The sequence below is a fragment of the Perognathus longimembris genome, chromosome 14 (assembly GCF_023159225.1).
Source record: "Perognathus longimembris pacificus isolate PPM17 chromosome 14, ASM2315922v1, whole genome shotgun sequence".
Taxonomy (NCBI): domain Eukaryota; kingdom Metazoa; phylum Chordata; class Mammalia; order Rodentia; family Heteromyidae; genus Perognathus; species Perognathus longimembris.
The window spans coordinates 14,475,472-14,491,710 of NC_063174.1; the positions used below are offsets into that span (position 1 = coordinate 14,475,472).

General features: G+C 34.2%; 1 pseudogene; it reads left to right on the top strand.

Moving 5' to 3' along the window:
- Nucleotides 1-14,617: 14,617 nt before the first annotated feature.
- Nucleotides 14,618-15,526, top strand: LOC125363335 (annotated as a pseudogene).
- The last annotated feature ends 713 nt before the right edge of the window (nt 15,527-16,239 follow it).

Consider the following 16,239-nt stretch of genomic DNA (forward strand, 5'->3'; position numbering starts at 1 on the left):
AAAATCTGTGCCTCCATCATGAATGTTTGAAATAAGATGAAAACTTAAGTATAAACACAACATATGTCCTCAGCATTTCCCTTTATTTGAGTTAACAGTAAACAGTTTGTCCTCCAGGCTCCTGAACTTACTCTCCTGCAGGCCCTAAGAGAGTCCAGATTTGAAGATGCAAGTAAAACAAAAGCTCAGAGTCATCCAGCTAGACTGGTATAAAACCAGGTCCTTGAAAAACAAAATGCTTTTACCATGAAAATTAATAATAAGGTAAAAGAATATAAACTTCATTTTATGTTCAGATATATAGATAATATAGTATGTTTACCTCATTAATAGGGTTTGGAGCAAGTTCAGTCAAAACAAACAAATAAACAAAAAAAAAAAAAAACCCAAACCAAAAAGCTGAAATTCCTGTGTGCTCATCACACAACATAGCTGATGCAGAAAGACTTCAGTCAGTCCCTGTTATCATCAATTGTGTTTAAAGCATTGCATGTTGCACTATTTCCCTGCCCTTAGTTTTGAAGGAATGGGTCTTTAAAAATGTTGGTGGGTTTGAATGACAAAGTGAAAATTTGAGATTTGTTAGAAGGCAGCTTGTTTTTTGCATTAGTTGGTTGGATTACTCAATTCTCCACAGTGCCGGTATTCTATGCATTCTGGGTGCTCTTTCCTGTATTTCCTTCAATGGAAGCTGGAACTGGGTACCTAATGATACAGAGAGGATGCCACGTTTATTTGGTCAAAAGAGAGTTGCACTTGCTTCCAGTAGGTAACACTACTTACCTGGTCAGTGCTCATCAATCCACTGCTTTTAGGAGAGATTCAATTTGTGTCTTAGGAGAACTTCACTGTAGCTTGGCTTTACCACCTCCCCCCACCCCCCACCAAATCCACATTTCACTCTTAGTAACTCCCCATCTTTCTCTTTTTCATCCTCTAGGAAGGTACTTGTTTTTTATTAGTGATATTCACTTTCTTTTGACACTGTCTAAATGCCAGTATACAAAGCTAGAATTCCACATATATCATATAATTAAATATATTTTACTTATTCTAAGTATTTTTCAATGCAATCACTCTTTTTCATATTCATATTTATCTATTTGAGCAAATATTCTGATGGTATTATTTTGCTTCATATATGAGGGTTGAATGATTAATGCCCAAGTTTTTTTTTTGTTTTTGTTTTGTTTTGTTTTGTGATTCCTTGGCCTTGAACTCAGGGCCTGAGTGTTGTCTCTGACCTTCTTTTGCTTAAGATTAGCACTCTACCATTTAAACCACAGCACCACTTTTGGGCTTTTCTGTTTATGTGGTACTGAAGAATCTAATCCAGGGTTTCAGGCATGCTGGGCAAACACTCTACCGTTATCATTAAGCCACATTCTCAGCCCTAATTCCCATTTTTAATCCCAGAACTTGAATTATATTAAAACATTATAGTATAAAGAAATGAAACAGTCAATTTAAAACATTTGTAAACAGTTTTCAGTTTTGTCACTGAAGTTCCTTCCATCAATGATACACACACAGTACCACACCATTTCATTGTTTAATGCTATTTATGTTACTAAAGGAAAATCATCTCTCAAATTCTGTCTTACAACTATTGTCTTAAGAAACTAAGAGGCTCCTTATATGCTAAGGGTTAACAAGTAGAAGTTTATGCCATAAAAATTCAGAGAATTTATCTGAATAATAGAGGCAATTACATTATGAAAACTCTATAATGATTTTAGGCATAAACAGATCATTTTCTTTCATTAAGCATGTTAATCAGTAATTCTTCTCCAACAGCTGCATAACAAATTCTATTTGCATTTTGTAGATGTCCATCACAGACAATATTCTTTTTTTTTTTTTTACAAATTTTTCTAGCAAACTTCTTAGTGAGAAGACACAATAACTATAAAGAAGGCCTGCTTTAATATTTGGGGACTGATTTGTGTGAAAATGGTTGAAATTAAGAGTACTTAGTTTTAGATATGGAATACATATTTTTTCTTATTTAGGAAAAATTGTGGATTGCTTTTGTAATAAAGATATTTTTACTAGCTTAGTGTTCATTTAAATGGTCATAATTTCAGGCTGGGAATATGGCCTAGTGATAAAGTGCTCGTCTTGTATACATGAAGCCCTGGGTTCAGTTCCCCAGCACCACATATATAGAAAATGGCCAGAAGTAACTCTGTGGCTCAAGTGGCAGAGTGCTAGCCTTGAGCAAAGAGAAGCCAGGGACAGTGCTCAGGCCCTAAGTTCAAGCCCTCAAACTGACAAAACAAAACAAAACAAAAAACAAAAATGGTCATAATTTCAAAGTTAGCAAAGAGAAAGATAGTTTTTTAAATCTGCTCCATGTAGTGCTTAGATTTTTATATACTTATTAATTTATTATCCAGAAGTGCCATAATTACATGTGTAAGTCTGGTAAATAAATTGATTAAGAAAATCTAAAGCTATTGTTTAAGCCACATTATGATTAAAGTTTCAATGGAATAAGCTGTGAAGTTTCATCTTGCTAAAAAGTGGTCTTTGTCCTGCCCACGAAATAATCTTTTAGATACAAGTTACTGACTCTTTGTAACATTAACAATGTGAAAGTTTCCATGAATATTCCAGTTTTATCATTTTAGTTCCTCTTGAGAGAGGAAAAGTCCTCTAAGAGTTCAATATTCTCTTGTGATCAGTATGATTTCGTAAGATTATAACAGAATGACTCACATTTAAAACAAAAAATATGACACAAGAAACCTTAGCAAATATGTATAACAGATAAAAAATTAATAAGTAATTTTTTTGTTTTGTTTTTCTTCTTCTTTTTTTTTTTTTTTGCCTGTCCTGAGACATGAACTCAGGTCCTGAGCACTGTCCCTGGCTTCTTTTTGCTCAAGGCTAACACTCTACCACTTTAGCCACAGTGCCACTTCCGTTTTTTTTTTTTTTTTCTATATATGTTGTGCTGAGGAAGCCAACCCAGGGCTTCATGTATACAAGGCGAGCACTTTATCACTAGGCCATATTCCCAGCCCCCAATAAATAAATTTTAAAAAAATGTAAAGGTGATGTACAGAGGTGATGTACAGAAGTTGTATAAGTAAGGAAATGAGAGTACATTTCTTGTTAAATAGTGCTATTCATTTCCCCATATTCTACCCAAGTCCCCTCCCACTCAAGTTGTAAAGTTCATTTCCAACATAGTATCTTTTGAGTATTATTGTTGCATTGATTTATACATTGTCTTTTGTGTTACCACTTCTGTGATTTCCCTTCCCTTCCCCAAATCAGATAAAGTTATATACAAGACTAGGGGTCCTGAAGAAATGAATAAAAAACAAAACAAAAAACAAAAACAGACAACAGAGGATAAACCATGGAGTTGGGAGTGGGGGGAAGAAAAATTTAATAACTGTAAAAAGTATACTAAAAACAAACAACCAAACCCCCCCCCAAACCCTCTTGTTTCCATATCTTGGAGTTCATTTCAATTAGCATCATTTTATATGGCCATATGTACATAGATATTGAGCTATTGTTATCATCTGCTGGAATTATACTAGACATTTTGTAGTTATTACAAATGAGAGAAAACATAGAGCCTATGTTTCTTTGGGTCTAGGTCACTTAATATGATTTTTTCCAGGTTTTTCCATTTCCTTGCAGATGGAGTGATGCCATTCTTTCTTATGGAAACAAAGAATTATATTGTATATACACACCACATTTTCTTGATCCATTCATCTACTAAGGGGTATCTGGGCTTATTCCATATCTTAGCTGTGGTAAATAACGCTGCAAGGAACATAGATGTATTGGTAGCTTTAGTGTGACATTGTTTGTGGCCTTGGGTAAATGCCCAGGAGTGGGATTGCTGGGTCATAAATTAACCCTGAAAAAGAAGCGACTAGCAGAAAAAGGAGACAACATATAAACCCAGAATGACATTTATCACTGTGGAAATACCTTCTACAACCTATGCTTTACAAGTAAACAACTCAGAAGCAGAAATTATTTTCTGCTTCCATTCATTGAGCCCAGGGCCTTTCTAGGCAAGATTTTTGTTTTCACATCACTTCAAATTTTATTAAGAGAGTAACGGACATGTATTATATACTCAAATACATTTAGTTGAGAGAATGACACCCAGCTTTAGTGTATTTTTCTGTTAGTATCATCTCACCATGATATAAATCCATATATCCATTTGAAAACTAACATAAATATACTTTTAAAAGAGTAAATCTGAATCATTTATATTTTTCACCTGCGTTCTGAGGTCAACTCCATATTTTACAAAGCCCCCATTAATATAATTACATATCTCTAGTTTTTGAAATGCAATTTTGGGGTTGGTTGATAGCTCATGTTACCACTTAAATCCTATCAAGAAAAGTTTAAGTAGAGATGAATAATCTCCGTGGAAGATTATTTTCCTCAGATCAACAAGAGTGTAAGCTGCTTGTGCTAATGAATGCTGCCTGGATATAGAAAGCTTGTTCAATTGAGCTACAGTTCTTGAGGGGCCCTTGAGATGATATAATTTTGATATTTGAAGATCTGATTTCAGAAGGAATGGTTCACATGTAGAGTATCTTGAGAAGCTGTGTAGGAGGATTAAATTAAATGATGTACATATTTATAATTGCTGGCATTTCAGATTGATAAATTTTGTTTATTTTAAGTGGAATAACCATGTACTCTACTTTCCAAGCTCCATATGCCATTTCTTTTTTCGACAATCCTAAATAGAGAAAAGCCAATGAGATTTGCACCAGTGCCTGCAGACCATATAATGGAATATCAGTCAACTACAGATCATATGTACAATATTGATGTCATATGATTATAGTGGAACCTAAAATTTCTTAATATATAGTTTTTTTACTGCATCTTTTATGTTTCAATGTTTACATACACAAATCTTTATCATCGTGTTAAAATTAGCTACAGTTCTGTGTAACAGTGGCTCACATCTGTTATCATAGCTATTCAAGAGGCTGAAACATGGGGGATTGTGATCCTTAGAAGCCAGCCAAAGCAGAAAAGTTTGAAAGTCCATCTTGAAGGAGTCAGCCAAAGACCAGACTGGTGGTATGGCTCAAGTATAAGAGTAACATCCATGAGCAACAAAACCAAACAAAAGAAACAAAACAAAAACCAAAACTAAGCAAGAGCCAAGGCTCTGAGTTTAAGCTTTGGCAACAGCCCTCTCCCCCCCAAAAAAAGAAATGGGTGAAGTTAGCTACAACATTTTGTATGGCAGGATGCTGTACAGATGGATTTTCTAGCACCTATAAGTTATACTATAGAGCTTAGGTATGTGGTAAGCTGTACCTTATAAGGGTGTGCAGGTACCCACAGTTACGTTCACACAATGACGATGACTTTTATGTGTTTCTCAGATCACACTCTTGTCTATCAAGGCCATAAAACAAGGTTCCAAAATCCTACCACCCACATTCCATCAGGATTTTGTCCTAAAAATAATTCTGAATCATTCAAGTATGTAGTATATGTGATAAATACTTACAATCATGCCAAACTCTGCTAAAGGACAAATATGACTTAATATCTTTTTAGTATATGAATATAAATTCTGGAGTCACATTGCTTTAATTTAAGTCTTTTAATAATTTCTTTTCATTTTGGAAATATTTTCTCACCTTATGTTATACAAGATGAAAATAATTATGATGCATTCCTTATGATATTGGCCTAAATATTAGATTAAATATTTATTTAAGTGCTTAACATTTCATCTGCCTTTAGGAAGTACATATCCTTTTTCTATGAATTTTTTCATATTTTATATTCAGCTTATGCAATAGGCTTTAGAGCGGGTCTTAAAAAATAATTGTTAGCAAAAGTAAATATTAATTTTCTGCAACTAAATTAGTGTGCCAAAAAGCAAATAAAAATGGCATTCATTTGGATTTTCCTTTTCTTAATGTTTGTTCTATAGCTTTCCTGTAATAACTTGAATGGAGGAAAAAAATCACCTTTATATTATTGTTTCTGTTTCATGAACCACTGACTTTTAGAATATAGCAAAATAATTTGGTACTGAATTGCAGACTTTCTAGCAATTTAATTTACTTAGGCAGTAGGCTTATTTGATAATAAGCACATGTCTATTTCCTGTTTGCAGATTTTTTCAGTGCAGTTCTGTAAAAAGCTTATATCAGACATCTCAACAGTGTAATTGCGTTTAAGCAAGTACATCAAGACTCATTTCACTATTTTCCCTTACATTTATTCATTAACCTAACTCTTAAAGGAAAGTGCTTAATTCAGTTCACAGTAAAAGTCAAAGTTTGGGTTACTAGACATAATCAAGACTCTGAAATTCAAATATTTTCTAGTAACTATGTTCTCTTCCTAGGCTCAGAGCAAACACAAAATATAATATCACTTCAGTTATAAGTTTTTCAATATACCAATAACCTTTAATCTCAGCAACATTGTTAAGGAGTTACACAAGGAATTATGAGAAAGAAATGAAGGACATAGCTTTACTTTCTAAATGTCTGTTCTGGGAAATATTAAAAAAATACCTTATATAATTTATCTTAAAACATTAAAACTAAACTAAAACATCATATTTCAATCAATAAACAAGTTAATTTAAGGCAGAAGTATGAGAATAATAGTGACAAATTCCAAATATTTGTAATTCTTTGACTTATTATACAATTTTTTGAGTATTGTGCTCAAATCAGTCTTCCAAGATAAGTGCTAAGAAATATCAAGTTTAGTAATAATATTATGCTCAGAACAAGTAAAATAATTTAAATAATTAAAGAAACATATTAGTAATAATGCTTCTACTCTTTTATTTATCTCTTTCACTACAAAATTAGTGAAAGTTCTTTGGATGTTTCAGTCAATGATAGAAAAATCAGGTTTAAATTGCTGCACATTTTTCTCACTAAACTAAGATTGAAAATTTTATAACAATGGAAGCAGTGAAGGTGATCAACTATTTTTCCCTATTTTCTCTGTGTTGATTTAGATTAAAATTAAAGAAATAATAATTTTAATAACAATAAACAATTTTATTTCATTTTATACTTTATGTTCCTTTGGTATTTATCACTGGAATTTTGAGTGGTAATAATAGTTCTCAAAAGTCTCTAATCTGAAGGATTCAAGTATATTAAAAGTCAAATGGCAAGTATAAATGAGTTAGCAAGTATATATGCGCTTTTTACTATCTACTCAAATACAAGAATGAGAGGCTAAAGGAAAAATTTAGGGAAAATATAAAATAAATTTGAAGAGGATGGATTGAAATGCAAGCATGTAAAGGTACTGTGGGTAGTAGTTAATAGGAAAATGGTTAGTACCATAATAAATGGTTAAAATACCATAGGAGTAGAAAAATAAAAAAGGTCTATATGCTGTTCATATGACCAAAATATGTTCCATTAGAACACATAGACAGAGGGGCTGGGAATATGGCCTAGTGCAAGAGTGCTTGCCTCATATACATGAAGCCCTGGGTTCAATTCCCCAGTACCACATATATAGAAAACGGCCAGAAGTGGCACTGTGGCTTAAGTGGCAGAGTGCTAGCTTTGAGCAAAAAGAAGCCAGGGACAGTGCTCAGGAACTGAGTCACTGAGTCTAAGGCCCAGGACTGGCAAAAAATAAATAAATATATATATGCATATATATACAGAGATGTCAAGCTAACTTTCACCTAACTAATGCAGTCATAATTATCTACACATGGTCAAGTTAGCTTTTAAAACTGAACCAATACAAATGTTACAAGACTAAAATAGCCAATTATCTAAGGTTATGAAAATTATCTAAGATGCTTGATAAGAATATTTATGTTAATATTACACGTACAAGCAGAAAAATAAGTAAAATGTGTATTTAATAATAACTTGAAAAAATCTATAAAACACTCTGGAAAAGTTAAATAAAAAGAAAAAAAACTACATGCTTTTTAAAAATCCCAGAAACATTAATCAAATATACATGTCCCACAAACAGCACAATGTACCCAGGAGTATACAAGGCAAGCACTCTTGCCACTAGGCCATATCCCCAGCCCTTACCCAGGAGTATAAAGGAAAACTCAAAACATTTCAAGAGAGAAATTGTAGAAATTAGGTTAAGTGAAATTAGTATGTACATTTATAACCCAAAGATAACTAATAGATGTCATAAATTGAAAGTGACAAGCATACTTCTAGGAAACTCAGAATTCAAAAAAAAAATCACAGTAGAATTTAGGATAGGTTGAATTTGAAGGTAGCAATTAGTATGCAGCATAACTTAGGGAACGTAAATAAGGGCATTTATAAAGGCAAGCACATGCCTATAAATATGTGTAACGGAGAAAGTGACACAAGTTAATGAGCTAAAGCATTGTCTTCAGCAGACAGAAACCTAAAAATAAGTGCAGGTCTACAAACAAAGAATTCAAAACCAACATGCGATTGAGCCCATCATCTGAAATAACATTTGATGTTGGAATGTATCTGTTAAATAGATAAAAGAATAATGAGATAAACTGAAATAAAAATGGCATGAAAAGAATAATGAGATAAACTGATATAAAATGGCATGAATATGATGAGGTGTTAGGTATTAAAATAATGAAACCATATTTGAGACTTCAGATAAAAATACATCAGATAAAGCAGTATTGACCAACTTTACTACTGCAAATTTTAAAAAATAACATAAAATGAATCAACTTAGAAGAAATATAAAAGTACATTTACAGATTTCGCTGACAAACTTTGACATTATGATTTGTGAATTGTAATTTAACCAACTTTGATTTTAATTGATTGTATAAACTAAGGGGCTTTATATTATGACAGTTTTTTTTTTTTTACATTCTATTACATTTTTAGCCAGATTCCAATTCTGTATACAGCTTTGGCCCAGTCTGCTGCAAAGCAAGTGTGCTGCTTACATCTATGTGATGTGCGCACACATTTCGGCCTTCTACATGACATGTTTGGTGTCTGTTTCTGCCACACACACACACACATCCTCTGATCTTACTTCTGATTTTCCCCGTGAGTACAGTAGCAAGCCCCAGGTGGGATTCCACTGAGTTTGCCTCTACAACTTCCCGTTTCCATTGCTCTTTGCTTCCCTTGGGACTTCTCTGCCGGCAGCTATCAATCTCAGACTTGCTCAGGCTGCACAAGATGAAATTCCAAGAGTGTGAGGACCTAAGACCTCAGGGAAAACCCTCAAGTAGTTGGAGGTTAAAAGACTAAGCAGAGGGATGGAGTGCTCCTGACTCCTTGCCAACACCCTATATGTAGAGAATAATGGCAGGCATCTGGTCGTTCCTTGGGAGACCCACATGGTTGCTCAGAGTAGTACTCCTGGCAGTGTATAGTCTGATTGTCTTTTGGGGCCTATTTACATCGTTAGATGAATTATGCTTGTATCAGTCAGTTCTTGGAATTCATTTTACATTTGTAGACACCTAAGGCAACATTGCAATCTAGATTATCTTTCTTTCTTGAATAAGTACTGCAGATAGGTAGTCACTGCTCAGCTGTGGACCCGATGATAGAATCCGCCTCCTCTGTGCACCCAAGTAGAAAGTACCCTACACAGCTTCTTTTATGTAAAAACATTCTTTCTAAGTGTTCTACATGTAAAGCTACCTCAATTTTTTTCCCAAGACATATTATCCTCATAAGCAAACAAACTTGATTGTGATTGAATATGTGTCGCAAAAGGAATATTTTGGTTCTGTGTAAAGGGCGAATGCAGAATGGTTTTAAAATTCTTCAATTTGAGAGACCAATATTATTTGTAAGTTACCCAAATAGCTTGTTAAAACTTAAAACAACAACAATAGCAAAGATTGTGTTGATTTGAAACATAAACCACTCAGGACCTTGCAGTCTATGTCTTCTCAACAGCTGTGAAAGAAGAAAGACTAGGAAATGATGTCCAGGTTTTGAGAACATTAGTATGAACTTTGCCCTACTAGAGAACATAAAGTAGGTTTAAGGCATACACTATTCATAACTTGCCCAGCTCTTACTAAAAGACTCATACATACACTTAATATCTCTGAAAAAGAATTGTAATTTGTCCAAAATAGAAAAACGAGTTAATGTTATAGCCATAACTGAGAGACTGAGCAAGATGATTTACCTAATTGACTTCATAGAGTCAAATAGTGGTCAATATATTGGGTATGATGTGATGGTCACTATAAAATTACAAGAAATTGTTAAGATGATAAACATGAGTAATTTTTTATTAGAATTATTTTTGCAATCGTTAGGTAGTTATACAAAGGAGTTATAATTCAGCAAGTTTATGAATACAGTGTGTCCCAATCAATGTTACCCCTTTCAACATTCTCACTTATCCCTTCCAGTTCACTCCCTTATTTTCTTCTTAATTTTGTAAGATATGCATTGAATTTTTGACTACATTTTCTGTCCCTTAGTCATCTCCTAATTTGTCCTGGGTTATCTTCTAATTATTATTTTTTTTATAAATTAACAAATACATTAGATTTTTCAATACATGCAAGATTTTCCATTTCTTTTACAAAATGATAATAGAAATGAAAACTAAAACAAGAAAAAGATAGTACATAAATCAAGATCTATCATGAAGAAAATCAAGAATATACACAATGAATAAAAGAAACTTTAAAGCACCAAGGAAAATAAAATATGATTGAGTATGTAAATATATTATTGCAAAATGAGAAGTTAATTACTTTTGCTTTGGGTATTTTTTGATACAGTAATGCTTTATGCCTCATATAGGAGATCCATAAGCTAATTTCTCCTGCTAAAACATAACTGTTACTCAGTAAATGGGAATTAAAGAACATTGAAAATATGATGAGGTTCTGTCCCTGGATAGTAGTGATGAGAGTCTTATCCTAAAGGCATAGTATGTGAAAGATACACCAAATGCAATATTCACTCCCTTCAATGAGTTCTCTGCTCATAGCCTCTTCCTACTCATTTCATATTAGGTAAGTTCTTTACCTGTCTCATTCCTATGTCCTGTTTGAAAACAAAACAAAACAAACAACTCCAAAGGAATTAAGGAAAAAGATTAATTTATTTTTACTATTTACTATTTTACCATTTACTATAAGATAAGGAGTAATAAGATAGCTAATGAAGGAAGAGTTCTGTGCTTAAAGTTTATTTCATAATTTCATATTTAATACCTTTCTCAATTCATCCATTTCATCCTTGTCCTTATTCTCTTGTCCTTGAAAATCACAACTTGATCTTGCTAATTCTGCTCTGAGAGAAGTGACAGCAGGTCTTGGTTACAAGTCCTTTGTTTCTGTCACCTTCACTTCCATGTCTTAAGTACTGACAGCTTGTTTGCAATACAAGCATCAGCATCCTGAGTGATACTTTGGTAATTGCTTATACTACACTTTAAAAACAAGATAGGTCTTGATATATGGGAAAATGCAGTGATTATATATGTGTCTTGTACCTGAGCTAGCTGTCCTATACAAGTCTCGGCCACTTCCATTTGTGGTGCCATATTTGGATGTAAATGACCTACACACGATCTGGACAGTAAAGGAAAAGCTGAATAATGAGAGATTTCTAACAACAAAGCACATTGAAAGAGAACTGAGTTGTGGCATTACTAAGATGACATTCAGAGGAGTGTTTTGCAGGAGATCAAGATTTTAAAAATGATAATCCTCTTGATAAAACATTTTGTTAACTTGTACAGTTTTCGATTTGACTTTCCTTGAAAACAGTGACTAAAATTATTGTATCCTATTGCTTTGAACCCAAAATAAATAGAACAATTATTTGAAGTATCCTTACTGATTACATACAGATATATCTATATTTCATGTAAATATAGATGTACTCATAATCTCAACAAGTTAATACTTTATGTCTCTAAAAGAATTGAATAAACCATGTTTATTGGGAAATTTACATTTTAAAATTCCATCTTATTAAAAATAAGAGCTATTATTACCAAACAAGAATCATTTTTTATATGAGGGTATGTATGTGCCTATGACATCAGTATATTGGCTCAGGATCTGCTCTATAGTTTAATTAAACTCCAGTTTAGCCATTGAAAAATTGTTGCAAATTTTTGTGTGTGAGAAAATTACTTGATGTGGGTCACATCTACAATCTCAGTTACATTAGAGGCTGAGATATGAGGATCAATACCAAGCTACCCCAGAAAGGAAAGTCCATTTAACTTTGTTCTTTACTTAACCCTGAGAAAGGCAGAAGTGAGTTGTGGCTCAAGTGATAGTGAGCCACTTTTGAATGCAAAAGCTAAGGGATATCAGTCAGGCACAGGAAACTCACAAATGCACACATCCACACCTGCACACACACCCTACCACCACCACCCCCCCCCCCCACAATACAGATAGGTTGATGATAGATTGATTGATAGATTGATAGAAAGACAGACAGACTGGCAGATAATACTGGAAATACCCTAAAGAAGAAAGAGTGATTTTTAATCTTTGTCCTCTAAGATATAAGTGAAATAGAATGTTAAACTTTTGTAACGTTCTGGAAAAGAGAAATAAGCAAGAACAGAGAAAATATAACTCTGGATTCTTTTTACAAATAATTTTTGTTGTTTTGGTAATTGTTGTTTGTTTTGTTGTTTTAGATTTGAATTTAAGACTTGGACCAAGGAGGTGTTCTATCTCTTGAATGAAATCTTCAGCCCTCTCCTCTCCTTTTTTTGAATAATCTATCACCATTTTCCCCTGATCAATATGAAACACTATATTAATTTTTATATTTTCTGTACTGGTTATATACCAGGAATTAAGCTTCACCTCTAGATGTTTACTAGTTGACATGGGATGTTGTGAACTTTCTGATTAAGTTGGGTTGAAACACAAATGGTTAAATCTGTTTCCAGAATATTTTGCATGACAGTCAGGAGCTCCTATGCCAAGCTTGTTCTGGATTATTCTTCAACAAATGAAAATTTTTGCTTTAAGTGGCATATAACTAATTTAGTTAATGTATTTGCTTGCATGCACATGCACAAACATGTATGTATATGTGAAAAGTAAGGTGTGTGAGAGAGAAAGAGAATGTGTGGGGGAGATGAAGGAGTAGGAGTGGTTGAAGAGAAGGAGAAGACAAAGAAAGAGGAGGAGGAAACTCAAGCATTCAAATAAAAAATACAAAACTGTAAGTTCATAGGGAACATAAAATGCATACCTGGAAAGTATATCCTGATCAAATTTTCTCCTAAAGGAATCCCCAATGTATTTCTAGATGTAACAGATGAAAATGACCACAAACTTATTGTGTAAAGTAGTTTTTGATAACAATGTCTATTTAAAATTTAGAAAGCAAGCAAATGAGTAATAAATTCAATGAATAATTCTTTTACAACACGATAATCATGAATATATTTTTCATTGTAAATGAATTTTAAAAGTCATTCTCAACCTCACTGGTACAGAATATTTTACTTCACGTAGTAACAGCCCTTTGTGGGTACAATTAATTCATTTCTGAATTAAATTTGTGAATAATAATCTGATAGAATTTATTGAAATTTAAACTCCTTCTGGGAAGTTAAGTTTTTCTACTCAACTGAATGACCAGTTTTAATCATCTTTAGGAATATTTATCTACATTGCAATTACTCCCTACAACATATTCTCCCAATACTCCTCTTCCCTCCCATCCCCTCCTTTCTCATTTCTTCCTTTTTCCTTCACTCTCCTGCTCTTCCTCTTCTACTACCTTCCTCTTCTGTTTCTCTTCAAATTTGAAATTTAATTTGGATACACAGTGATAATCACATTTTCTTTTCTTGTAAAATTTTTACTATATACTATATGTTCATAAATGAAAGTAACACTGTAAGTAAAATTTTCAGTATCAAAGGACAATGCCAATAAAAATTCTAATTAATATCTATGCACTTTATGATATATAAAGGGCCCTAGTCTACCTCCTTTCTTTACTATCTCACACATCTTATTCAGTCTCAAAAACACCCTGTGCGTTAAAATGTTGTGTTATTTGCAAGTGAAGGAATAAATTGTAATGAAATTAGGAAATGTGGTCAAGTTTCCACAATGATAAGAAACACCAGATAGGCTATAGCTATTAATTTAATTCGCTTGAAGTGATTACAAAAATAACACTTCCAGTGAGAATAATCATAGTCATCGTGCTGCACAACTTTAAAACTGACAGTTTATCTCATCATCAAAGATAAATCATACCAATATCTCACTTACGTACTTCTTCTAAACGCAATAAAAAGATTTCAGTGTGATGAAGCGTACTCAAGCATTTTTCCAGTAAGTCTCATGCTGAATGAGATAAGCTATGCTCTAGAAGAAAAATATGAAAATGTTTTGCTCCTAAGCAACTCTTCTCCTAAAAAGAAAAATAATAATATAACATGCTTGTAAAAGGGGAAACTGTTTGTGGGCAGAACCTGTCCACGGGAATTAGAGAGTGATGGAATTGAAACAACACTAAAAGTCAAACTAATGATGTCTACTAAGTAATTGAATTAAAGGGATGAAAGGAAGATTTAATCGTAGTAGCTCATCTCTCTGAACTGTCCTGTGCCATCTTCATTGCTGCGACGACTCGCACCTGTCATGACAAAACACACGACCCTCCGTGGGACCCTCAGTGGCCACAATGGCTGGGTAACTCCGATTGCCACCACCCCGCAGATCCCAGACAGGATACTCGGCCTCTCGAGACAAGACCATCATCATGTGGAAAGCTGACCAGGGATGAGACCAACTACGGAATCCCGCAACATGCTCTGCGGGCGTCACTTCCACTGTGTCAGTGATGTGATCATCTCCTCAGATGGCCAGTTTGCCTGCTCAGGCTCCTGGAACGGAATCCTGTGACTATGGGATCTCAAAACGAGCACCTCCACAAGACGATTTGTAGGGCATAACAAGGATGTGCTGAGCTGAGCGTGTCCCTCTCCTCTGACAACCGGTAAGGCTGAGGATCCCGGGACAAAATCAACAAGTTGTGGAATACTCTGGTGTCAACAAATACACAGTCCAGGAAGAGAGTCACTCTGAGTGATGTCCTGTGTCCAGCTTTCACCCAACAGCAGCAACCCTATCGTCTCGTGTAGCTGGAACAAGCTGGTCAAAGTATGGAATTTGGCTAACTGTAAGATGAAGACCAATCACACTGGCCACACTGGCTATAACACCGTGACTACCTCTCCGGACAGTTCTCTGTGCTTCCACAGGCAGGTCAGACCGTTTTGTGGGACATCAATGGAGGCAATAACCTTTATCCACTAGGTGGTGGAGACATCATCAATGTCCTGTGCTTCAGTCCCAACAGCTATTGCCTCTGTGCTGCCACATGCCGAGCATCACGATCTGGGACTTAGAAGGTAAGGTCACTGGTAGATGAGCTGGAAGAAGAACTGACCAATAGCAAGGCAGAGACACCTCAGTGCACCTCGCTGGCCTGGTTGGCTGATGTCCAGACTGCTTGCTGGATACACAGCTAACCCGGTGAGAGTATGACATGTAGACATCAGCACCAGCTAGAAATTTGTGACAGAGGTCTAAAAATAAACTAGCTTTCTAAAAGAAATTAAGAAAGAAAGAAAGAAAGAAAGAGAGAGAAAGAAAGAGAGAAAGAAGGAAAGAATAGAGAGGAAGGAAGAAAGGAAGAGAGAAAGAAAGAAAGAAAGAAAGAAAGAAAGAAAGAAAGAAAGAAAGAAAGAAAGAAAGAAAGAGAGAAAGAAAGAAAGAAAGAAGGAAAGAAAGAAAGAAAGGAAGGAAGGAAGGAAGGAAGGAAGGAAGGAAGGAAGGAAGGAAGAGAGAGATAGAGACAGAGAGAAAGGAGAAAGAACAGAAGGAAGAAAGGAAGAGAAAGAGTGAAAGAAAGAAAAGGGAAGGAAGGAAGCAAGAAAGAAAGAGGGAGGAAGTAATATGGGGATGACTTTTATCAAAGAGCATTATATTCACGTACATCAATGCCACAATCAAACCACTTGGCAAATTAATTTACTCTAATTCTTTTTTAAAATTAAAGACTAAAAACATAAAAAGAAATCTCAATATACAAGAATAAATCAGTTCATTCACCCTTTCAGAAGGTTAAAAAAGAAATCACAGTAGAGTATAAAAGTTTAACAAAGTAAACAAGTTTTGAAAGGAGCAAAAACTTCTATCAAATAGGTTAGAAAATAAGATCTGAAAGGATTTATGGTCACAGTATCACTCAGTTTTGT